Source organism: Triturus cristatus, chromosome 5_2, assembly GCF_964204655.1.
Source record: "Triturus cristatus chromosome 5_2, aTriCri1.1, whole genome shotgun sequence".
Taxonomy (NCBI): domain Eukaryota; kingdom Metazoa; phylum Chordata; class Amphibia; order Caudata; family Salamandridae; genus Triturus; species Triturus cristatus.
Window position 1 is genome coordinate 636,346,285 of NC_140588.1, and position 25,997 is coordinate 636,372,281.

Consider the following 25,997-nt stretch of genomic DNA (forward strand, 5'->3'; position numbering starts at 1 on the left):
CAAAGCTCATCTCAAGTGCCTTCACTATCAGTCACCATCTGAAGATTTGCAGCATAATCTGTTGTCTTGCATGACCCTACCCAACTATTGGCATTATTTCCAGAGTTGACCACAACACTGAGGTCACTGAGATGCCAGACATTAACACAAGGGAGGCCTGTGCCCTGGAAATTTTCAAGTGCACAGAGAAACACAGGGTGGAGGCTCGCTTCACTGGCATGTTGCTCCTGCCACTAAAAGCGCTCTCACTCTGCAACGGAGAGCAGAACAAGCCCCCCACCGATAGTGGCCTGGCACAGACCAATGCGGAAGTGGGGGGAGGCAGGGAGAGAGGCCCTGAGATAAGAATACTCCACTTCCAATCCCCAATTCAGGGATAGCAACCTAGCTAAAATGATCAGAACTATGACACCTGCCTGTACACCACGCTCACATGCAACAGCAGGAAGGGGCACCGGAATGTTAGCGTTTACTCTATGAACTTGTCTGCCTTGTATTGTCTAACTGATATTTGAACTGTTGCTGTGTATTATTCTGCAAGATGCCTATATCATGCAATACTGTCTCTGTTTTTAAAACCCCAATTAAAAAAATATTTTTAAAAATAAATAGGATTCTTTGTGCAATACATATTTTATAGGGAAAGACTTTTAGTACCCTGCACCTTGCTTAGTCTTGAAGACAGCTCTGGATAACATGGTCATAACAGTTCTTCTTTGGCTCCCACATTTTCGATTCTTGTGTGATAAGTAAACATGACACCAAAGTATGTGTAGAAAAGTAGCTGCTTTAATGGAGCATTCATGAAGAGCGATAACAGTCCGTAAGTGGAATGCGCATTGGAACTTAGGGGCTCATTACAATGGCGTAATGATCGCTACCGCCAGGCCAGCGGTGGCGATCGTTATGCCATCGTAATGAGAAATACCCACCGCCATATTAGGATGGCGGTGGGTATCACGGCGGACGAAATGTCCATCTGCCGTTTTTCTGCCGGTGGCTATCGTCACGATTGCCTGCCGGGTGGAGCTGGGCTATTAATTATGGTGGCGGTGCCTAGCAGGCACCGCCTGCCATATTAGGATGTGGGTGAGTATAGGCCTTTCCATGGCGGTGATGCCGCCATTGAAAGACTGGCAGGGATTGGCTTTGGGGCCCCATTGCAGGTGGTGCACTGGTGGGGTACCCATGGTACTCCCCTGCAGTTCCCTGCACCAAGTGGCAGGCACCACGTGGTGCCTGCCACGTGGTGCAGGGAAATGCTGTGCATGCTCTTTTCCTATTGCGGATGGTGCTGCAGGCACCGACGCCGTCCGCAATAGGAAAAGGCCAGGATGCGCCTGCCAGTATGACGGGGGCATTTCTAATTGGGTTGGTGGTACCGCCGCAAGTCTGGCGGGGTGTCCAATCACCGTTATGATGGCGGGCAGACTGATGTCCGCATGCCATCATAATGAGACCCCAAGAATAATTTGAAGGAACACAACACAAAGGACCAATAATAAAGAGGTAAGTACCTAGCAAACTAGAAAAGTTGTTGAAGACGTGAGTGAAAGCAAATATTAACAATGACATAATGACTATAACCTTACAACATCTTGTTACACAAAACTCGCAATTTATTAGCTACTATTCAATTCATTTTTAAGGATTCTTATTCTTTCTCCATTGGATGCCTGTGTTTTTCGTGTGGTGCCACCTTTTTTGCTTCCTCCAGTTAAAACGCTCCTATAAAACATGCTTTATCTATTCAGCTGTTTCCTCTACTACCTCTGAGATTTTAATCTGTGATTGCTCCTTACCTGCTAACCCTTTCAGCCGTTTTGTTGCTGCAATCCTTATTAGGAGGAGTCCCTCTGCAGGGATGGCAGCAGTTTTGTTTATATGTGCTATATTTGATGATATAAATGTTAAATCTATAACTCCTTGATGGGCCGCCTGTTCCTTGGTTGGGTCATTCTATCCACGGGTGGATCGCTGGACTCTTGGTAACTGTCCACATTGTCGGTCCAGTCCTCATTCTGGGCAGGTTCCGACTGTTCCGAGTGGCTCGGGGGTTCCCTTTGAGTCTAAGGTGCACTCTCCGTGTCTGTAGCAACTCATTCTTATGGGTTTTCTTGTATATGATGTTTAGGTTTTTTTCTTTCAGAGTTGATTCTATCATGGAAATCTTACTCTTTCAGATGTTTAACTGGATGAATTTTCTCTTCTGACTTCCTCTCGCTCCCTGTCGGATCCTGGACTCATGCTGTTGCTTAGATTCACATGAGAACTGTGTGTTTCAAAGGTGATGGTTCCTTTGCAGTCAGGAAGTCATTCTATGCAAGCTGAATTCCCCGAAGCCAAAGTTCCCATTGTAAGCGAATTCTAGATGAAACAGCGTACACACTGTTTCCACCAAGATCCTGCGCATTAGTTTCCAGCGACTAACAAAGGAATGAGCGGGTTAATTGGTTCTGATCCGTAAGGCTGTTTCTCAGCAAGCCGCCAGGATTCGCCACTCTTCGAGGAGCCAGGCCTCCGCTTCAGCGCCCGCTGGGCCTTTTCTGGCTTCATTTGCCTCTCTAAAGTTTCCTTTTGATGTCACACCATCTGTCCTTTACTTCACTCCTTCCTTCCTTCCTGAGAGAGCTCATAATCTTTCCTCTGGTGCTCTCGTACGACTGCTTTTTGTGGTTTTTAAAAATGTAATACGCAGTGCTGTCAATGTTAACAGTTCGGGGTTTGCAGTCAATCTAATGCGACCATATACGGGTGGTAGATATAACTGGGGACAACGAGTGCAGCGGGAAAGCATACGCCCTCACTGGTGCGATGTCTTTCTTCACTCCTGGTCGTTCCTGGTTTTGCGGTGTTCGTGTGTCTGTTCTTGAAGTCAGTAGTGCCTCATCTCTCTAACATCGCTCTTGTGGCTTACATTTATGTTATGTTTTTGTTATCTTGTAGTTACATTTACCTTCAATCAACCCCTTCTCAGAAGAGTGGACCATGCCTATGGCTATGGAATTTCTGACATGCTCGGAGAGGTGACCGGGCAGGAGAAGTGACGGGGCAGGAGAGGTGACGGGGCAGGAGAAGTGACCGGGCAGGAGAAGTGACGGGGCAGGAGAAGTGACCGGGCAGGAGCAGTGAGGGGGCAGGAGCAGTGATTAGGCATGAGCAGGAGCTGTCAACGGACAGGAGCAGTAATGGAGCAGGAGAAGTGAGGGGCAGGAGAAGTGACGGGCAGGAGAAGTGACGGGACAGGAGAGGCAAAGTGACAGGAGAGGTAATGGGCAGGAGAGGTGACCAAGCAGGAGAAGTGAAGGGCAGCAGGTTTGACAGGGCAGGAGAGGTGACGGGGCAGGAGTGGTAATGGGACAGGAGAAGTGACGGGTCAGGAGAAGTGACAGGGCAGGAGAAGTGACGGGCAGGAGTGGTTAATAAGCATGAGCAGGAGTGGTGAACGGGCAGGAGTGGTGAACGGACAGGAGCAGTGAATGGACAGGAGCAGTAAACAGGGCAGGATAAGTGAACTGGGCAGGAGGAGTGACAGGGCAGGGGAAATGACTGGGACGGAGCGGTGACGGGCAGGAGAAGTGAAGGGCAGCAGGTTTGACAGGGCAGGAGAGGTGATGGGGCAGGAGTGATAATGGGACAGGAGAAGTGACGGGCAGGAGAAGTGACAGGGCAGGAGAAGTGACGGGCAGGAGGGTTAATAAGCATGAGCAGGAGTGGTGAACGGGCAGGAGCGGTGAATGGACAGGAGCAGTAAACAGGGCAGGATAAGTGAACTGGGCAGGAGCAGTGACAGGGCAGGAGAAGTGACGGGCAGGAGGGTTAATAAGCATGAGCAGGAGTGGTGAACGGGCAGGAGCGGTGAATGGACAGGAGCAGTAAACAGGGCAGGATAAGTGAACTGGGCAGGAGCAGTGACAGGGCAGGGGAAATGACTGGGACGGAGCGGTGACGGGCAGGAGAAGTGACTGGGCAGGAGAAAGTGACCGGGCAGGAGAAAGTGACTTGTACTTATGTTCTTTGCCTATTTATTTATATACTATTGCATGACAGCCACCGATGTCCCACATTTTTGTCCTGAATTTTGACCTCCTGTCCTAAATTTTCGTCCTGAATTTTGACCCTTTGTCCTGAATTTTTACACTCACCATACTGAATTTGCGCCCATGCCAGTTGGCCACCCTATCTCGCTCCTCACTCCTCGCACATCCGACATCAACATGATGTGGGTAGTTTTTGTCCTCTTTACCCCACATCTAACCCTATAATCTGAGATCTTTGGGACTTACCAGGGGCTTCTGCCATCAGTCTGGGCCCCCCAACTCCAACAACAAGTACCTGCTATGGCTACAGCAGTTCACTTGAATTATGCCTGTGGTCCTCGGTGTCGTTAACGCAGCACCGACAGTCGAGGTCCAGGAGAGATAAGCCTCATTTTAACCCCTTGTGTGCCCCGCCCTTTCCCCGCCCTGTGCCAGGTGTTGAATTAGCGGGCGGGGTTCATGACGAGATAGTCTCATCATGGGCACAGCGCAACCGCGGCCCATGACGAGACCATCTCGTCATGGGCACTCAAGGGGTTAATACTAGAACGTGTTTGCTATGTGCTTAGACACGGAGCAGCTGAGTACTCGGGCAGCACGCTGCCTCACAGATGTTCTTGCGCGACCATCTTACTACTAGCCATCACTGATTGCCAGAAAAGTCAGGGGCTCTCCATTTTCCTCAGTCGCCTACATGGCCCCCCAGTTTTGAAAACGTGTAGACAATGTATCACTTACAAAGATACTCGTTTCTCCCTCCTTGTTCTGTGAATAAATCTGTTTGGACAACGCTTTCATAAACACGACGGTGTCAAATATTATTAGCTAGTGTAGATAAAGTAAGCAGACGCAGTTAGTGAATGATGAACTATTTATTTTATTCACTCTGAGAATACAACTCTGTTGGCCCATTTCCATAAATATCTATCTCATATCAGTTAAAATAGGTGCACTTCTTCATTCCTAAGTCCCAGTCAGTTACAACAAAGGTAAGAGGCCGATGACGATCTGCATACAATTAATATGTTATGCTTACGGCTACTGTAATATTTAAATGTTTAGGTACGAAAAATACGCACGTTACGGATAAATGCAATATATAGCTCAAGAAAAGACAAACTATAGGGACAGTTTCGAAACAAGTATATTTGGAACATGATAAGAATGTTGAACAATGCCGTATTGAAATTCAGATTAAGGGAATAGCTCGCGGCCACCATTATCTCATACAGTGGTTTGTCAGACATAAAGCAGAGGATTAGAGCCGAAGCACAGCCTGGGCCCAGGTTTCAAATTATCTGTAACAAATATTTAAATTACCATTTCCGTGTATTATATCTGCACCATCGCGGCCTTCTTCTGAAGGCTGGACTTTATTTCTATTGCATTATCATTTTAAATCCAGGTTTGCGTTTCAGATATTGTTACCAGAGCTTGGATCTCAGGCTGATTTTCCTATCAACAGGGTGCACAAAGATAAGGAGTCGTTTTCTAATTACAAAGGATTTCAGAAGTCTGTACTGAAAATAAGAACATGCTTCTCCAAGGAACTGGCAGACTGATAATTTTAATCCACTCTATTTGACAGTGTAAGAAAAGTAAAACATCATTATTTCACAGGGATTAGGGATTTTTTCTCTCTTTTCATCTGACAGCATACGTAATATTAACGTTTCAGAAATTCCGGTTGGCTTTTTTTTATTTAAGTGCTCGCCAAATTATATTGTAATGATGTCTCATCAAATGACTTTCCTTGTATCCTAAGACTCAAATGAGCGTGAACTTTAATGGAATGTCAAAGGGCATGAATTCATTAATAACAATTCACACTGCAATCTAGAGTTAGGTTTCGAGGTCATTAGAAAGTCAGCTACATATATGATTAAGCAGTTAGTCATGCCCCAAAAGCGCCCTGTACATACTGTCCCAAATGCAAAGATACTCACAATAGAAAAGGCAGAGGTGTAGAAAAAAATGTGCGAAAGAAAAAATACAGTGTCCTCGAATTTGCTCACTGATAACAATTTAATGCTCAATATAATGCCCTTAACAGTTTGATATACTTATGCGTTTTTAACATTCTGTGTAAAATAAACGCAACTTTCAAGTTTTTATAGTAGTGCACGTGTGGTGAAACATCTATGACAAGATTGCTCTGCTGGTAGGAAAAATATATCCACCAGAAGTATGAGCGTGTGGCAGTGTGCTGCTTGCCCTCTCTGTTAAGACTGCGTGCACAACAACTAACAGTAGAGTCTGAAATCACCTGCTTCTGAAATAAATAACAGTGAAATGTTCCCAAGTCCTCATGGTGATGCTTTTGCCAAAATATTATGTTGGGAAAGTGTTTTAAATTCGCAATCCTCATTTGCAAGCAGTGTAGTCCAGAAAATAAAAACTTTTTAAGATTTCAATTCCACCTTGACATGGTAGCGGGCAGCAGCTGAGTATACGTGCACAAGGAAAATCGTTTACTAATCAAGTGGAGTTAGCCCTATTGGATATATACGGCGCAGCCCTGCATTTCCCTTAGTGCTGGCCGTAAATGTAGCAGCCTAACGCCAATGCAGGCACTCTTGCGCCATTGTGTAAGGGTGTCTGCAATTCAAGGAAAGATTGTTTATGTGCAGGAAGCTGTCCCTTCCAGCGCATAAACAATCAGTAATGTTGTTTTTTAACTTCTATGTGTGCTGCAGATTGCAACACACATAGAAGTTGCAACTCATAATTTGTTAGGTTTCGCCTGCACAGTGCTTGTGCTGTGCTTGTGAAATCTCTTGCATTTAATTTGTCTTAAAAGGGGGTTCCTATCACATCCAAATGCAAATTACTGTGTTCACTGGCTTTTTTGTGGCACCTCTTTTTGCTAACTTGCTGCACCCATTTAGGATAAGTCTATTAAAGCTGTACACGCTGCTTAAGCCCCATTCACTGTCGAGATAAGATGTCCTGCCATGGAAAAGGCAGACAGCTTATAACAGCATGCTGGAACAATAGAAAAGGCAGAGGTGTAGAAAAAAATGTGCGAAAGAAAAAATACAGTGTCCTCGAATTTGCTCACTGATAACAATTCAATTTAATGGAATGCTTGTTTGTATTACTTAATTGTCTAAAGCAGATACTTTAGCCTTAGAACATTTGTGGCATTTCCTACTTATGCCTCAGTATCTTTCTTTACACTTTGTAGGTATTATCAGATTGATTTTTCAACTCAAGGTAAAAATAAAGTTAATACACAAGAGCTATGCAATATACTATTAAACAGGCAGCCACAAGTGCAGTTACCGTGCAGATAACTGGGTCATGGTATGAATGGTGCAGCAGGTGCAGTAGCACGAGGCCCAAATGTTTTCAAACTCCTCTAAACAAATAATATTGATATATATTTATATATATATATATATATATATATATATATATATATATATATATATATATATATATATTCACTGAAAAAACCATAGGTTTCACACATGTTAAAGTTAGCTGGAAATTTTACTGATAAAAAACCAATGAAATTCCCCCGTTATAGTTACTGTAGGCAACTATAACTCACGTGACCGTAATCCTCTGCAAAAGTAACAATCACATTTATTACATAAATTAAAGGACCCACAAAGGAGAAAAAAAGAAATGTTACTGCTTACAAAAATGCGAGGCGCGCATGGCATGGACTGCGCAATGTGGGCGCTCGGTGCGCGAAGCGCACCGTGCGCCCACAGCGCGCGCGCGGTGTGCGAAGCGCACCGTGCGCGCAGGGTGTGTGCATAGTGAAAAACCAGAAAAAAAAATAAAAATAAATACATAACTTAGCATTTAAAAAACCGTACAAATTCACTGAAAAAACCATAGGTTTCACACACGTTATAGTTAGGAATTATCATTTACAAAACCTTGCAAATTCACTTAAAAAACCATAGGTTTCACACATATTATAGTTAGCTGTACATTTCACTCGTAAAAAACCAATGAAATTCCACGTTATAGTTAGATCAGGTAACTATAACTTGCGCGACCGCAATCCACAATGTGTAATTTCAGATGTCATCATTGATGTCATGAGTGATGTCACTGACCATGTCATGAGTGATGTACTATGTGACGTCATCAGCAGTTTATTGTGGGCGCGCAAGTTATAGTTACCTGATCTAACTATAACGTGGAATTTCATTGTTTTTTTACGAGTGAAATGTACAGCTAACTATAACATGTGTGAAACCTATGGTTTTTTAAGTGAATTTGCAAGGTTTTGTAAATGATAATTCCTAACTATAACGTGTGTGAAACCTATGGTTTTTTCAGTGAATATATATATATATATATATATATATATATATGTGTATATATATTATCTACTGGCGGTCGCCAGTAGATAGTTATAGTTAGGACCGTGTTTCCATAGGAAATCCGCACCATTCTATTTGGAATAACTTTGGTGCCAGTTGACGAATCCTCCGGAAATTTTCAAAATAGGCGGGGCGCTCCGCTCCGCTCCTACCCTGAAAGTCTTGGGGGGATTCGTCAAGCGGGGGCTGAGAAAAAAGGGGGGTCCCAAAACGCGTTTTCCCCATGCAATTTTCCATAGGGACCTTTAGTCCAAGGTACAGCCCGAACGGCTGAACAGAATTACTTGAAATTTGGCAAAGAGGTAGTCCTCAGCTCAGGGATGTGCCTTTTGCATATATGGAGTCAATCTGTTCAGTAGTTCCTGAGAAAATCAAAAGTAAAATCATATATATATCTGGGCGGAGCTTAACCACACATCTCATCCTGAGATCTGATTGGCTGTCAGCACTTCATCCAAGAAGTGTTGGCAGCCATCTTGGGACCAATATACATGATAGCACCTCATTAAAAAGCATTGCAGTTAATAGAAGGTTTTAAGACTTTAGTTACATTATAAATCATTTGTTGATGGTACCATACTCATTTAAGGAATTGTGGTGTGTTCTGAGGTTATTTTACCATGTGAAAAAGCCTTCTGCTGTGATATCATGAACCATGTTTTAGAGAAAACTATTTCCTCATGCTTTTACTACAGAGGTTTGGAAGGTGATCTATAAGCTAAACTGAGAGCATATTTTCTGTAAATTCACATTATCTTTCTCAGTCATGTGAGAATGAAGTCTGACATTCTCAGTAAAACATGTACATCCAACAAGGGCAGAGACTGTCAGTTGATTCCTTTGTGTTCTACTGCAGCTTCCCAGAGTGTTCTAAAGAACAACTAGAGCGCTAACAGTCTTACTTATGACAAAAGTATGGCACACCTGAAGCCATCTTGATTGGAATAAAGTGGTAACACTTAAAACATTTAATTTACAAAGGAACAAAATGAGGGTGTTCATTTTGCCATATAAATTATGATTAGTGCTGCAGAAAAAAAAACACATTTTGACTTCTGAAATCCTCTTTTATTTCATAAAAAAATTCTGACATGCAGACTGAAACATGCACTTCCAATGCCAGCAGCAGATTTGCCTGGTGAGCAGTAGCTTTACTACAGTGATCTAATGAGCAACTAGAGTGCTAACATTCAGAAATTATGGAAAATGTGTGACACATCTGAATGCCTTCTTGATGGAATCAAAGTAAAAAACTGAAAGTATTTCCTACTGAGGAGACTGCAGTAAATGAGGAAATTAGGAAACTTCACAACAAATAAATCTCCCAAGATGGCCACCAGAGACAAAAGAGCCCAAATGTAGCCCAAATATCACCCAGATGTAGCCCAAATGTAGCCCATTGACAGAACGTCCCAGAGTGTTCTTAAGATCAACTAGAGCGCTTACTGTCTTACTTATGACAAAATTATGGCATACCTGAAGCCATCTTGATTGGAATAAACTGGTAACACTTAAAACATTTAATTTAAAAAGGAACACAATGAGGGGGTTCATTTTGCCATAGAAATTATGATTAGTGCTGAAGAAAGAAAAATTAGGGCATATTTTGAGTGACTTCTCAAATCCTCTTCTATTTCATTAAAAAATTCTGATATGCAGACTGAAACATGCACTTCTAATAATAGCAGCAGACTTCCATGGTGAGCAGTAGCTTTACTACAGTGATCTAATGAGCAACTAGAGTGCTAACATTCAGAATTTATGGCAAATGTGTGACACATCTGAATGCCTTCTTCTTTGAATCAAAGTAAAAAAACTGACAGTATGCCTACTGAGGAGACTGTAGTAAATGAGGAAATTAGGAAACTTCATAACAAATAAATCTCCTAAAATGGCCACCCGAGACAAAAGAGCCCAAATGTAGCCCAAATATCACCCAAATGTAGCCCAAATGTAGCCCAATGACAGAAGTGTGCAAAACACTTTTTTTTTGTGTATTTGCAGTTTTATATCGTGCAGACTTGTCAGGTACTGGAGTGCTTTACATGAGCATTGGTTACATCACACAAGATCAAATTCATTTTGGTTGTAGACATGGGGAGATTAAGTGATTTGACCAGAATCACAGAATGTTGTGCTGAAGCAGAAACTCCAACCTGGTTCCCCAGTTGCAAAGTCTGCAGCTCTGGAAGTAACACCACACCCTCTCCCCTTGGATGCAACATTTAATCAAGTGGTCAACTGGATAAAAAAACTAAGATTACAAATGATTAAAAGTTCTTTGTCGCTATTTGAAAACTCAGAAAATATGTCCTCATTTTAGTTTTTTAGAGCACTAACCATAATTTTGATACAAATAAGACCATCTCATATATGTAATTTCTAAAGGAAATGCTCTAGGCATTACAGCTTTGATTACATCAAGATGACGTCAGGCGTTCCACACTTTTGTAATAAATATAGAATGTTAGCAATCTAGTTGTTCATTGGGATACTGTTGAGAGGCAGAGGCCAGGGGCACGGACTCTGAAAATTGAAGGCAGGTAGGAGAATTCAGAGGCAACAATTTGACCACATTAGGCAGGCAGGAAGGGCAGTGGCAGCACAACAGACTATGGAGGGCAGTGGAAAGGGGGGCAGGGGCTACAAACCAACAATACAGGACTGGCAAGAGAGGCTGTGATGATGTAATAGACCATTGTGGGCAGAAGGAAGAGGCAGTGGTCATACAACCATACATGCCAACAGACCCATTTCAGCCAGGAAACGTCCAATGTTTTTAAGCTCAAATGGGCTTTATTTGATCTCTCTCCTGTCTACAATCTTCTCTTTTTCAATGTAACTCAAAGGGGAAAATCAATACCCCAGTTTTAATTCAAAATCTCCCTCTTACCAAGTTCAAAATGTTTGCAAGTATGGTACATTGGATCATGGTAGGCAGGAGGAATTGGGGTAGGGACATGGACTCGGATAACAGAGGACAGGAGGGACATTGAGAGGTGCACCAAACTGACCCTACAGGGCAGGCATCAGGGTTTGCAGCAGCACAATACACCACACAGGGCATGCGGGATGGGAGTGCAGCACAACAATCCTTAGAAAACAATAGGGAGGGGACAGGACCATGCACATGGACAACAGACAACAGAGGGGAAAGAGGCAATGGTAGCTAGCTGACCATAATGGACAGACAGGAGAGAAAGCTGCAGCATAACAGACCATAAAGGGCAGGAGGGACGGATCAGGGGCATTACAATGGAACTGACAAGCCAGGAAGGAGGGAATAGGGGTTTGCACATGGAAACAGAGGACTGGGGGCAAGGGGGCAGGGCAGGAGCAGCAAGATGACCATGGAGGTCAGGCAGGATGGGCACTAGAAACAAGACACACCATGGAGAGCAACAGTGAGACTGATGGCATACACACATACCATGGAGGGAAGGTGGGAGGGGGTCAGGAGCAGCTAGCTGACCACACAGGGAAGGTGGGAGGGCCATGGCAGCACAGAAGACCATGCATGGCAAGCGGGAGGGTTAGTGGCAGCACAATGGCTATGATGGGCAAGAAGGAGGGTGCAGGGGCATGCACAAAGGACCATGGAGGATAGAAGGGAGGGTCAGGACCTGGCCACAGACAAGAGAGTTCAGGGGAAGGGGCCTCACAACAGACCGCGCGGGGCAGGCAGGAGGAGCAGTTGCAGCACAACAGACCAGGGAGGGCAGAAGGGTGTGGCAGTAAAATGGACCATGAAGGACATGAGGAAGGGGATAGGGGCATGGCATGTGGACAGGCAGGGTAGAGGTGGCAGGGACAGGTTACAGTCATCTGACAATGCTAGGCAGGTGGGAGGGGAGTGGCAGCTCAATAGAACACTCAGAGTAGATAGGAGTGGCAGGTCCATGGAACATGGTGGTCAAAAAGGATGGAGCAGGGGCATGCACAAAGACATCGGAGGGCAGGGGGAAGGAGAATAGGGGCAGCAAGCTAAGCACAGAGGCTAAGCAGGAGGTCAATGATTGCCCATAGAATTGGGCAATGGAGGGCAGGAGGAGTGGACTGGTACATCATGCTAAATGGAGGGCAGTGGCAGCACATCAGACCATGCATGGCAGGAGGGAGGAGGCTAGTCCATGGATTCAGACAACAGAGGATAGGAAGGAGGTGGATGGGGCAGCAAGCTAACTGTTCATAGAAGGTGGGTATTAGGAACTTTATTGTTTTTAAAATGTGTGTCTGTGCGAACTACTTAAAATATGAACAAGTATGCAGCATAATCTCACTTTTATTCAGGAAGAAGAGGACGTTTGGGACTGTGACTCTGGGCTCACTTGGCAGAAACATCCGCTGACCTTCCACCCCCCATCGCAAAATGTAATGCCCGTGAAAAGGGTAGGTGGACGCAGAGTTATATAGAACATAGTCCTGAGAGCACGATTGAAAATGAAAACTAGATATAGTATATGGTATAAACCATGCACCAAAAAGTGTTATATAAGATGAACCGGGGCGTGAAATATAATATGCAATACATTATGCGAAATGACAGATTCATTGGAGAGCGCGAGATAGCACAGGCACTAGCGCTTGCTATGTGATATGCGCCTTGGAGTGTAATATGCACAGGGCAGTGTTGTGTAACCTAAGTAGTCTCTAAAGTTGTAATATAAAATATGTGCTGGGTAGTGTAACATTGCATATGCACTGTGACAAAGATATGGATCCCAGATTGTAATAAGTATGGCATAGCGCTATGCTTTATAACATAGGCATCGAGGAAGGCACGTTAGATGGGGCAATATAACCCGTGCGAAGGCAAGTGTGGCATGACATATTCATGGGGTGGTGTTACAGTGCACATGGGCTAGAGAGTGTCATAGCATAAGCTCTAGATGGTGGAATACAACACAGAGGTGTGTGGCACTCGGCAGGCAATGGTGGGTGTAACACAGCATTGGGCTCAGCCAGGAGCACACTGTGACTCTCAAGTGCGGTTTGTCTCCTTTCCAGAGAGTAAAATAAAAAGTATTACACATCCAGCGGTGGATGTGTGTTTTATTAACCGTGAGGGGGTTTCTTGCATAGTTTGGTCGAATTCTTGTTGAATCCCCTTTGAATGGCTTGGTGTGCATGTGTATTAAATGTGCCCGTCAATAGCTACCCATGTTTGTATAAATAAACAACAAGGGTGTCTACTTGGTGCCGGGATTAGGCACGGTAGGGTGTCAGACATGTCAGAGCTTCACTAGCGGTGTGAATACATTCTACGTGGATTCATTGTATGCATAGTCGCCTTTTAATGAATATCACGCAAATCGTCATGGTGATAGGTACATACGGTTTGTCCAGCAACACAGCCCCCCTCCTAAGGAATAATAAAAAAAAAAAGGCCATGACCCGGGGGTTGGGGTCCCCGGGGCCGATTAAGGCCTTGGGAGGGCCAAATTAATTTTTTTCAACAAATAAATTAGAAAAAGAAAGGGGGCCACACAGCCCTCCTTCTTAAAAATAAATAAATAAAAGACCGGCATCGCACCGGAGGCCATGCCCCCTCCTTGCAGCACTCTGCAAACGCGCCCCCTGGCCAGTTGTAAGTTGAGGAATTAATTCCCCTTCAATACTGAGGGTCCCTGAGGGCCAACTAGCCCAACAGGTATCTCCAGTATGCGCCAGGGAGCTGCGTTGCAGACAGGTGTTCTGAGGCCACGCCACTTTTTAAACCTCCATGCAACACAGCTCTGTGGCGCTTACTGGAGGTACCTAGTGGGCTAGTTTGACCCTAGGGACCCTTAGGATTCAAGGGGACTTAATCTCTCAACTCAGAACGGCCACAGGGCACGTTTACACAGTGGTGAAGGGAGGGGACGGGGCCTGAGGTGACGTGTGCAAACACGCCCTGTGGCACAATTTTAAGTTGGGGAAATAATTTTCTTTCAATCCTGAGGGACCCTGGGGTCCAACTAGCCCACCAGGTGCTTCCAGTAAACACCACTGCTCTGCGTTGCAGAGAGGTGGTGCAGGCCGTGCCACTTTTTACACCTCTCCTCAACGCAGCTCTGTGGCGCTTACTGGAGGTACCTAGTGGTCTAGTTGGACCCTAGGGACCCTCAGGATTCAAGGGGACTTAATCTCCCAACTTAAAATGGCTACAGGGTGTGTTTACACAGTGGTGAAGGGAGGGGACGGGGCATGAGGTGACGTGTTCAAACACGCCCTGTGGTGCGTTTTAAGAGGTAGTTTTAATCCCCTGCCCTATTATATACTAGGGGCTTACAGAGGAGGTCATGCTAATCACAGGGGACCCCAACGCATAGTGTGCCCTAGTGTATGTAGGTGTTTTCACTGTATTCTGAGTGTGTTTTAACATAGCACTGGCTCTAGGACTGCTTAGGCAGACTCAGTTACCACCAGTATCCGTCTGAATAAGTTGAGGGTACAGGATGATTTTGCAACAAGGCTTCTTTCTGCTCTTCTGTTTGTTCTTTCTGCACGTTATATTTCTTCCTGCACTTTTCTTCGTCTTTGAGGACTTCTGTTGCTTCTTTCTGCATTTCTTTTTTTTCTTTCTGTGCGTTTTTCCTTCTTTCTTCACATGTCCTATCTCTGTAGGCATAGTTAGAAATTAGCATTTAAAAAACCTTTGAAATTCACTGAAAAAACCATAGGTTTCCGGCACGTTATAGCTAGGAATTAGCATTTAAAAAACCTTAGAAATTCACTGAAAAAACCAAAGGTTTCAGGGACGATATAGTTAGCTGGACTTTTCACTCGTACAAAACCATAGAAATTCCCCCGTTATAGTTAGTTCAGCTAACTATAACTCGCGCGCCCGCAATGCACTGCTGATGACGTCACATATTACATCACTCATGACATGGTCAGTGACATCACTCATGACATCACTGATGACATCATCCTTGTGATAGAGTGGCAGACCTCCTCTCCCCCTAATATAACCTTTCATACACACATTCAAAAATAGAAATTAAAACAATTTTCAAAACAATGGACAATACCAGTTACAACAACCTATTCAGTAATTGTAAGATCCACATACACATCCACTCATTCACCAACAGTCCTATACAGTCACTCATACATGCACTCACTCATCATATGTATTCATGCACCTATACATTCTGTTACACAACGCCACTCATCCATAAAATTACTCACACACGTAGTCACTCATGCTAATAAAGAATCAAACATCCGTTTACCTGCATATTCAGTTATACACACACCACCACACTTACTTCTACAGAAACTTACACATACTTAGTCTTTTAAACAATCACTTATAGAAACACATACTTATTCATACAGGAACTCTTTCAATCTCTCACTCTCACATACACTCACTTATATACACCAATAGTCACATATACTAGCGTAAAACATATGTAGTTACTCATAGAGACACTATTGAGACAGTCATTCACTCACTAACATACCCATGCACACACTCATCCACCCATACAGTCCTGCACACATGCTGTCTTCAACACATACAAACAGTGAGTCACTCATTCATGCACCTATACACTACGTAATACCCCCACCGAACCATACAGACATCAGACACTCATACTGATACTCAAAAAATCAACTAATAACCTATATAGACACTCATGTAGCTACTCACCAACCCATGCAGCCACTTATACACAAAGTGAGAGACTGATACAGATATTTACATATTTAAACATTACTTACTAAGATACACTTAATCAGTCAGTAATACAATCAATTTTTCAAAAACAAATCATCCATTTAGACATTTATATACCCATTTATTCTTCCATCGACCTTGAGATATACATATATAAAACATATATAATTTTCAGAAAAACACACATTCACTGGATGATGTCATCAGTGATGTCATTTGAGATGTCATCAGTGATGTCATGAGTGATGTCACTGACCATGTCATGAGTGATGTAATATGTGACGTCATCAGCAGTGCATTGCGGGCGCGCGAGTTATAGTTAGCTGAACTAACTATAACGGGGGAATTTCTATGGAGCTGTACGAGTGAAAAGTCCAGCTAACTAAATCGCCCCTGAAACCTTTGGTTTTTTCAGTGAATTTCTAAGGTTTTTTAAATGCTAATTCCTAGCTATAACGTGCCTGAAACCTATGGTTTTTTCAGTGAATATATATTTATATATATATGTATATATATCTATATATATATATATATCTATATATATATATATATATAGATATTATCTACTGGCGGTCGCCAGTAGATAGTTATAGTTAGGACCGTGTTTCCATAGGAATTCCGCAACATTCTATTTTGAATAACTTTTGCGCCGATTGACGAATCCTCGCGAAATTTTCAAAATAGGTGGGGCGCTCCGCTCCGCTCCTACCCTGAAAGTCTCGGGGGGATTCGTCAAGTGGGGGCTGAGAAAAAGGGGGGGTCCCAAAACGTGTTTTCCCCATGCATTTTTCCATAGGACCTTTAGTCCAAGCTACAGCCCGAACGGCTGAACAGAATTACTTGAAATTTGGCAGAGAGGTAGTCCTCAGGTCAGGGATGTGCCTTTTGCAGGTCTGGTGTAAATCTGTTCAGTATTTCCTGAGAAAATAGCATTTAAATCAATATATATATCTATAGGCGCGCCATGCGCGACCTTAATTCTGATTGGTGGTTACATGACTGTAAACATTCGAATCAGTCGAAATCAGGAAGTGTCGGCCGCCATTTTGTGTGTCTCACACTGATAAACAAAGGTGGAGAACGTGAAAAGGGGGCAACGAAGAGATTTGCAGACCCCCTAGCGTTTGTCAGGGGGTCCAAGAAGGTCCCAAAAGTATGAAAAATACATTTTAATTTTTTTTTTTTAAATCGCGGGGTGCGCGTACGGTAAGCTTACCGTAGCGCACGTCAGAAAAAAATCATTAAAAAAAATAGAAGTAAAAATCAAATATATATATTATATATATATATATATAGAACCTATGGTTTTTTCAGTGAATATATATATATATATATATTATCTACTGGCGGTCGTGCGCACGGTGAAAAACCTGAAAAAAAAATAATTAATAACTTAGCATTTAAAAAACCGTAAAAATTCACTGAAACAACTATAGGTTTCACACACGATATAGTTACGAATTAGCATTTAAAAAACCTTGCAAATTCACTTAAAAAACCATAGGTTTCACACATGTTATAGTTAGCTGGACATTTCACTCGTAAAAAACCAATGAAATTCCCCTGTTATAGTTACTGCAGGCAACTATAACTCACGCGACCGCAATCCTCTGCTGATGACGTCAGATATTACATCACTGATGATATATGTGTCTTTCTGAAAAATAAATATTTGTAATATATGTATAGCTAAAGATTAATGGAAGAAGACATGGGTAAATAAGTGTCTAAATACAGTGATGTAATATCTGATGTCATCAGCAGAGGATTGCGGTCGCGTGAGTTATAGTTGCCTGCAGTAACTATAACAGGGGAATTTCATTGGTTTTTTACGAGTGAAATGTCCAGCTAACTATAACATGTGTGAAACCTATGGTTTTTAAAGTGAATATATATATATATATATGACCACTAACCAGGCAGTCACAATTGCAGTTACTTTGCAGTTAAAAGAGTCTTGATTTGAATGGTGCAGCAGGTGCATTGGCATTGGTACACACATCTCTAGAGACCCCACTAAACCCAGATTATTGCAAAATGTTACTACTAAACAATACAGTCACAAGTGCATTTATCTAGCAGGAAATATGGTAGAGAATTGAATGGATCAGCAGGTGCAGTAGCAGCAGGACCAAAAGCTCTAGGCACCCCACTAAACATCTAATATTGCTATATTTTACTACTAATCAGGCAGTCAGAAGTGCAGTTACCTTGCGGACAACAGGGGCATATTTTGAATAGTGAAGCAGGTGCAGTGGCATCTGTCCCAAAATTGGTCATGACTAGGCCTGGGCCAAAATTCCGTTCCGTTCGCGGAAGTTGCGATATTTTGGCATTCTCGCGTTCCGCGGAAAGCGCGAAAATGTCAAAATTTCCGCATTCCGCAGCTTAGCGATAATTTTTTTCTTGCTCGCGCTGTAAAACAATACATTCTCGCGCGCGCGCGATCGCCTTACCTGAATCCCTGCGTTCTCCGACAAGTTTTCTTGACCCGGTCGCGTTCTCCACGAGATGTTGGATTTTGGTAGCCATTTTGCGCTGTCTCGCGAGAGTTCGCGGCCGCATTCAAGTCATTTTTCACGCGATCACGTCATTTGTCGCGCGATCAGGTATTTCTTCTCGCGATCATGCACCGCGCGAGTATGAGAAGATTGAGATCTCGAACATGTCATTCTACATCGCGAGCCAGAGAATGAGGACGCGGGCACATGAAATCGAACGCGAACAGGAGAAAGAGACCGCGAACACGTCATATCCAACGCGACAGGGACAAAGAAGAGAACGCGATCATATCGTTTTCGACACGCCGGCGGAAGTAATGTGAAGCTGGAGAACTCAACAATGTAAAATTTACAATTTGGAGAGGAATATCGGCTCTAGCAGCATGAAACCATCTGCAAATACTGATTTTGGATGAAAAGAACTCCTTACATTCACATTTGGCTTTCCTTTTTTGTGCAAGGACTCCAGGAGTCATTTTTTTTTTACAAAGTGGAGAGAGGGAGGAAGTGACACAGATTCTCCAACTTCCTGTTCCTGTCCAGCAGGCTCCTCCCAGTGCTTTGTCCATCTCCTGCTCATTCTGCCTTTGGATTTGGAGCTGGAAAGATCTCTCTTTTTGTCTGCTGCATCATTGCAATTGGATTTCAGGATTTTTGGAATAGGATATTTTACAAGTAAGTGGTTGTTGTGTTTGATTGTGGGCATTGCAGTTGTTGTGTAACTACAATTTATTTTTGATAATTAATTATCATCATTCCTTTTTTTTTTTTTTAATTTATTTTAATTTTGTGGGTTGTAGTAGTAGGCCCGAGCTAGCCATGGGCATGGCCTCATGGGTGTGTGTGTGCATGATGAAGCAACTGTTCCTTTTGTTTTTTGAATATATTTCATTTTCAATCACATTTAGGGCATGGATGGCATTGGATTGAGTTGGGGAAGTGTGTATTTTGGGGTGGCCTTGCTGATGTTGTTGGGGCTCTCCATGTGGCTGGTGGCCATTTTGAGGCCTAGGCCTGCAAGCTTGCCTGGCCTTGTCTGCCAGCAGGCCTGCTTTCATCCACTGCTACCAGAGCAGGTAGCCACAGCTTTAGTAATCTACTGTTTTCTGTGTGTTCTGTTGATTTTAGACATCATTTTGGGCATGAATGGCATTGGATTGAGTTGGGGAAGTGTGTATTTTGGGGTGGCCTTGCTGATGTTGTTGGGGCTCGCCATGTGGCTGGTGGCCATTTTGAGGCCTAGGCCTGCAAGCTTGCCTGGCCTTGTCTGCCAGCAGGCCTGCTTTCATCCACTGCTACCAGAGCAGGTAGCCACAGCTTTAGTAATCTACTGTTTTCTGTGTGTTCTGTTGATTTTAGACATCATTTTGGGCATGGATGCCATTGGATTGAGTTGGGGAAGTGTGTATTTTGGGGTGGCCTTGCTGATGTTGTTGGGGCTCTCCATGTGGCTGGTGGCCATTTTGAGGCCTAGGCCTGCAAGCTTGCCTGGCCTTGTCTGCCAGCAGGCCTGCTTTCATCCACTGCTACCAGAGCAGGTAGCCACAGCTTTAGTAATCTACTGTTTTCTGTGTGTTCTGTTGATTTTAGACATCATTTTGGGCATGGATGGCATTGGATTGAGTTGGGGAAGTGTGTATTTTGGGGTGGCCTTGCTGATGTTGTTGGGGCTCGCCATGTGGCTGGTGGCCATTTTGAGGCCTAGGCCTGCAAGCTTGCCTGGCCTTGTCTGCCAGCAGGCCTGCTTTCATCCACTGCTACCAGAGCAGGTAGCCACAGCTTTAGTAATCTACTGTTTTCTGTGTGTTCTGTTGATTTTAGACATCATTTTGGGCATGGATGCCATTGGATTGAGTTGGGGAAGTGTGTATTTTGGGGTGGCCTTGCTGATGTTGTTGGGGCTCTCCATGTGGCTGGTGGCCATTTTGAGGCCTAGGCCTGCAAGCTTGCCTGGCCTTGTCTGCCAGCAGGCCTGCTTTCATCCACTGCTACCAGAGCAGGTAGCCACAGCTTTAGTAATCTACTGTTTTCTGTGTGTTCTGTTGATTTTAGACATCATTTTGGGCATGGATGGCATTGGATTGAGTTGGGGAAGTGTGTATTTTGGGGTGGCCTTGCTGATGTTGTTGGGGCTCGCCATGTGGCTGGTGGCCATTTTGAGGCCTAGGCCTGCAAGCTTGCCTGGCCTTGTCTGCCAGCAGGCCTGCTTTCATCCACTGCTACCAGAGCAGGTAGCCACAGCTTTAGTAATCTACTGTTTTCTGTGTGTTCTGTTGATTTTAGACATCATTTTGGGCATGGATGCCATTGGATTGAGTTGGGGAAGTGTGTATTTTGGGGTGGCCTTGCTGATGTTGTTGGGGCTCTCCATGTGGCTGGTGGCCATTTTGAGGCCTAGGCCTGCAAGCTTGCCTGCCCTTGTCTGCCAGCAGGCCTGCTTTCCTCCACTGCTACCAGAGCAGGTAGCCACAGCTTTAGTAATCTACTGTTTTCTGTGTGTTCTGTTGATTTTAGACATCATTTTGGGCATGGATGGCATTGGATTGAGTTGGGGAAGTGTGTATTTTGGGGTGGCCTTGCTGATGTTGTTGGGGCGCGCCATGTGGCTGGTGGCCATTTTGAGGCCTAGGCCTGCAAGCTTGCCTGGCCTTGTCTGCCAGCAGGCCTGCTTTCATCCACTGCTACCAGAGCAGGTAGCCACAGCTTTAGTAATCTACTGTTTTCTGTGTGTTCTGTTGATTTTAGACATCATTTTGGGCATGGATGGCATTGGATTGAGTTGGGGAAGTGTGTATTTTGGGGTGGCCTTGCTGTTGTTGTTGGGGCTCTCCATGTGGCTGGTGGCCATTTTGAGGCCTAGGCCTGCAAGCTTGCCTGGCCTTGTCTGCCAGCAGGCCTGCTTTCATCCACTGCTACCAGAGCAGGTAGCCACAGCTTTATTGATCAAGTGTTTTCTATGTGATCTGTTGAATTTTTAGACATCACCTTCCTGAGAGTGTAGTGTGGCTGTACACAGTACTAGTAGTATAACATAGCTCTAGTTAAAAAAAAATCATAAATGGCTAGACTATCTTTTGTTTGCACTAGTACAGTACTAAGTAACTGAACCACAAAAACAAATGCAACATTTCACTGATGTTCTTCTCCTGTCTTCTTTGCTTTTAGGTGCACAAAAGACAGAGTAGGAGGTGTCATCGGCATCACCTGGCTACCCGTTGTACTGCCAGCCAGACAGAAGTCCTGCTGCGCATCACGCCCACGTGTGACCAGAACTTGTTGTGCATCTGCCTCCTGCCTGACGTCGGAATAAGATGGCCCCAAAGAAAGGTACCAGGTCCAGTACCAAGAAAGTTGCTGGTGAGAAGAAGGAACAGAAAAAGGAAGTGCCATTAACCACGACTGGTGGTGTGCCGGCCAAGGTTTTTTTTGGCACCAAAGCGTTGTCCGGGAACCAAGCTGGGAGCAGCACAGCGGTCCAGCAACCCCACCAACCTAGGCCCAAGGGCTTTACTGTCGCAGAGGTAGCCAGTCTACTAACGGGCAGCGATGTTGAAGAAATGTCATTACCGCAAAGTAGTACACAATCAAGTTCAACGCAGGCGCAAACTCAGCAGATCAGTGTGCAGCCGCCGCAACAAGAACAGCAGCAGCAGCCGGCGCAACCAGAACAGCAGCAGCAGCCGGCGCAACCAGAACAGCAGCAGCAGCCGGCGCAACCAGAACAGCAGCAGCAGCCGGCGCAACCAGAACAGCAGCAGCAGCCGGCGCAACCAGAACAGCAGCATCAGCCGGCGCAACCAGAACAGCAGCAGCAGCCGCCGCAACCAGAACAGCAGCAGCCGCCGCAACCAGACCAGCAGCAGCAGCCGCCGCAACCAGAACAGCAGCAGCAGCCGCCGCAACCAGAACAGCAGCAGCCGCCACAACAGCCCACCATAGTAGTTGTTGCTCCTGACGTAGGGGCATTTCAGGAAATCGAGCTTCCTGCAGACAAAGCGGAGCGAAGTCAAACCACTGTTTCAGAACATCTATTGTCTTCCAGACCACCAGCAAGGAAAAGGAGGCTTAGTCCATCATCTTCTTCTTCAAGCCCCGCTTCTGATGATCGTGATGACACTTGGGTCCCACCAGCTCGGTCTGAGAGTGAAGTACGCCACAAGACATTGCTTCTGAAAAGGAAGGTCCCAGAAAAACTTAGAGTTATGGAGGTAGATGTAGAAGAGGGGGGTGATGATGTTGATGAAGACGAGCCAGTCATCACGCACATTACTCCCGCCCCAAAAGGATTGGAGACCGACATTCTAACCCTATCCAGAAAGGCTGCTACTGAGTGGGATGCAGCACGGATCTCACCAACACAGGTTACACCACCACTACCTCCAGCTGCCATATTTTCCAAGGCCCGGCAGGGACCTACATCCAGCTCAACCACCTCAGTAGGAAGTGGTAGTAAAAGTCACAGTGTAGGTGGACAGGGTCACATATTTTCAAGGACCCCCTCAAGTTCATCTGGTGTTGAAAGTGGCACATCCAGCAGTGCCAGAAAGTTCTCCTCCCCAGTTTGGGACTTCTTTTCTGTTAGCGCCAAGGAGGAGAACATTGCTATATGCGCAATTTGTCGGCAAGGTGTTCGGCGTGGTAAGCTTGGTACAAACTATGGTACCGGAGGACAAGCAAGTCATCTCAGAATACACCACACTATTGTGTGGGAGGATCACCTACTTAAGTTAAAAGAAAGTAGGAAAACTAAACCCTTTGAAGTTGGTCAGGAATCAGGGAGCGATATTATTGTGGTGGCAGGTGAAGAACAGGGAGGCATTTCTAGCCCTGTCTCCAGTAGTGCAGTCACTGCAGTGGTAACGCCCACATCCTCCTCAGTAACATCAGAGTGGCACCGCAGTAAGAGCCATACTCAGAGTGTGGGTGAGACACCAAGGCGACCGGCGGCGAGTACCTCAATGAGACAATCTGTGTCGTTGAGCCTTAGTGGGTTAATGGCACCACTAAGGAAAGTAAGCCAGCCTACCATTGACAGCATGTTTAGGTTGGAGGGGCAGTTCCAACGCAACCACCCAACGGCACGATTGTACAATGCGAAGCTGGCTAAAATGTTAGCGCTGGACCTTCTTCCTTTTTCATTTGTGGAAGGGGTGGGTTTCCTTGAATTTGTGTCTGCCATCTGCCCGAAATGGAAAGTTCCAAGCCGGTCCTATTTCGCAAGAATTGCTGTTCCGGCACTACATCATGATGTGCTGGAATTGGTTGGACAAGCTTTGCAGAAGAGTGCTGTGCACAATATCCACCTGACAACAGACATGTGGACCAGTTGCCAAGCCACAGATTACATGTGTATCACTGCACACTGGATCTCTTTTGTGGGGGTTAAAGATCAACTATCTGCACGAGGTGTTGTTGACACAGCTGCGATTTTTGAAGGTACTCGGAAACATGCAACTGTAGCCATGTTCGCCATGGAGAAATCTCATACGGCTGAAAACATTTTAGAAGAGTTTCGCACCAAGGTTTTGGAATGGCTGCAGCCCAGAGGGCTTGGTATTGGTTTTGTTGCCACAGACAATGGCAGTAATGTACTTAAGGCCATGGAACTTGGTTCCTATTTCAGGGTTCCGTGTTTGGCACACTGCATAAACATTATAGTGCAAGACTTTCTGAAAAAAGAACCCATAGTAAGCAATTTACTGTCCATCTGCCGAAGAATATGCACTCATTTCAGCCATTCTTTTAAAGCTCGGAAGCAGCTGAGGATCCTCCAACGTGAGCGTAGGGTGCCAGTCAAGGCACTCATCCAGGAGGTGGCAACACGTTGGAACTCAACGTATTACATGCTTGATCGTCTGTACGAACAGCACAGGTCACTCAATGATTATGTCTGGTACAGAAGCAGTGATGCTAGTGTTAAAGGCATGACCCTTCAGAGGGAGCAATGGACCCTAATTCAATGCCTGACTGAGATGCTGTCTCCTTTTGAGGTCTTCACACGTGAAGTCAGCAAGGAGGACTGTACAATGGGCCAAGCGATCCCATTGTTGCAAATGCTAGAGCATGAGCTGAATAATGTGTCTGAATCCTACAAAGGTGTAGAGGACAGAAGGCAAGCCCATGACTTGGTGGAGAGCTTATCCAGGCGCTTATCAGAAAATGTAAGGATACAAAATAAAATTTTGTCACAAGACCATTACATTTGTGCCACAATTCTGGATCCACGTGCAAAATTAGGACTATTCCTTTCTTTTTCCGACACTGATGTTGCCCGCTACAAAAGTTGTATAGCTGAAGCAGCCATCAAGTTTGAAAACGAAGGGCTGCTAATTAAAAGCCCGCCACATCAACCCACAACAAGTACTGATACTGAAGCAGGCCATGCAGAATCAAGTGCAACTTCGTCGGCTGAGGGCAGTGCGGTTGGCTCACAATCGCAACACTCCCCATCACCATCGACTACAAAAACAATAACTGGATCATTCAGCCGAGTACAATCATTATCAGATTGGTATGTAAAGATGGGCCGTAAGCACAGTGCTGATGCACAGAAAAAACAGCACAAAAGCTTACCAGCAGCAACCCTGAACATTGAGCGGATGGTCCAGGCCTATCTGGACGACCCAACAGAGGTGTACGTTGATCAAAACCCAGTGCAGTATTGGTATAGGAAAAGGTCTGAATGGCCACAGCTCAGCAGGCTGGCAATAAGCTATCTGGCTTGCCCTGTCGCAAGTGTCTCTTCCGAACGTGTTTTCAGTGCTGCTGGTTCCATTGTAACCTTGAGAAGGACCAGTCTATCTCCCAAAAACGTGGAGAGGTTAACAATGATCAAAATGAATCAGCACTTCATACCACCGAATTACACAATGCATGAATCAACAGAGGAAGATGAGGACAGCGGCTCAGGTGACGGAAGTATTGTGTCAGATGATTACCTACTACTGGACGATCCCCCAGAGTTTGAGGACGAGCTATACTTCCCTGACAATTAGGCTCGCACTTACTGTCTTCCTCCCTTTTTTCCCCCTTTGTTTGTGTCTGTTGTTCCGGTTATAAACTTGTGAATCGCAACCAATGCATTATCACCGTCTTCTAATCTTCTAATTTAAGATACAAGTTTCAGGTGTCTGCCATTTGACACTACAGTCCTCAGAATCCAGCTCCTCCGCTCGATCATACTGCATCTCCTGGTCAATTCCATTTCCCTCATGAATGATGATTGGATGATGGTAACAACAAATTCAAACTTTCCTCGTCCTTCCAAAACAAGTGGACCATGAATCTGATGACTTCTATAGCTATCCTCCTTCAGAGCCGAGAGAGACTGGCCATTAACTGAAAATAAGATGCAACAGGTAATGATTGATGCCATGCATTGTCCGCAGAAAAGCAGACTGAGTGATGTAGATTTTGTTGTGTGTGTTGCGCATGAATGAAT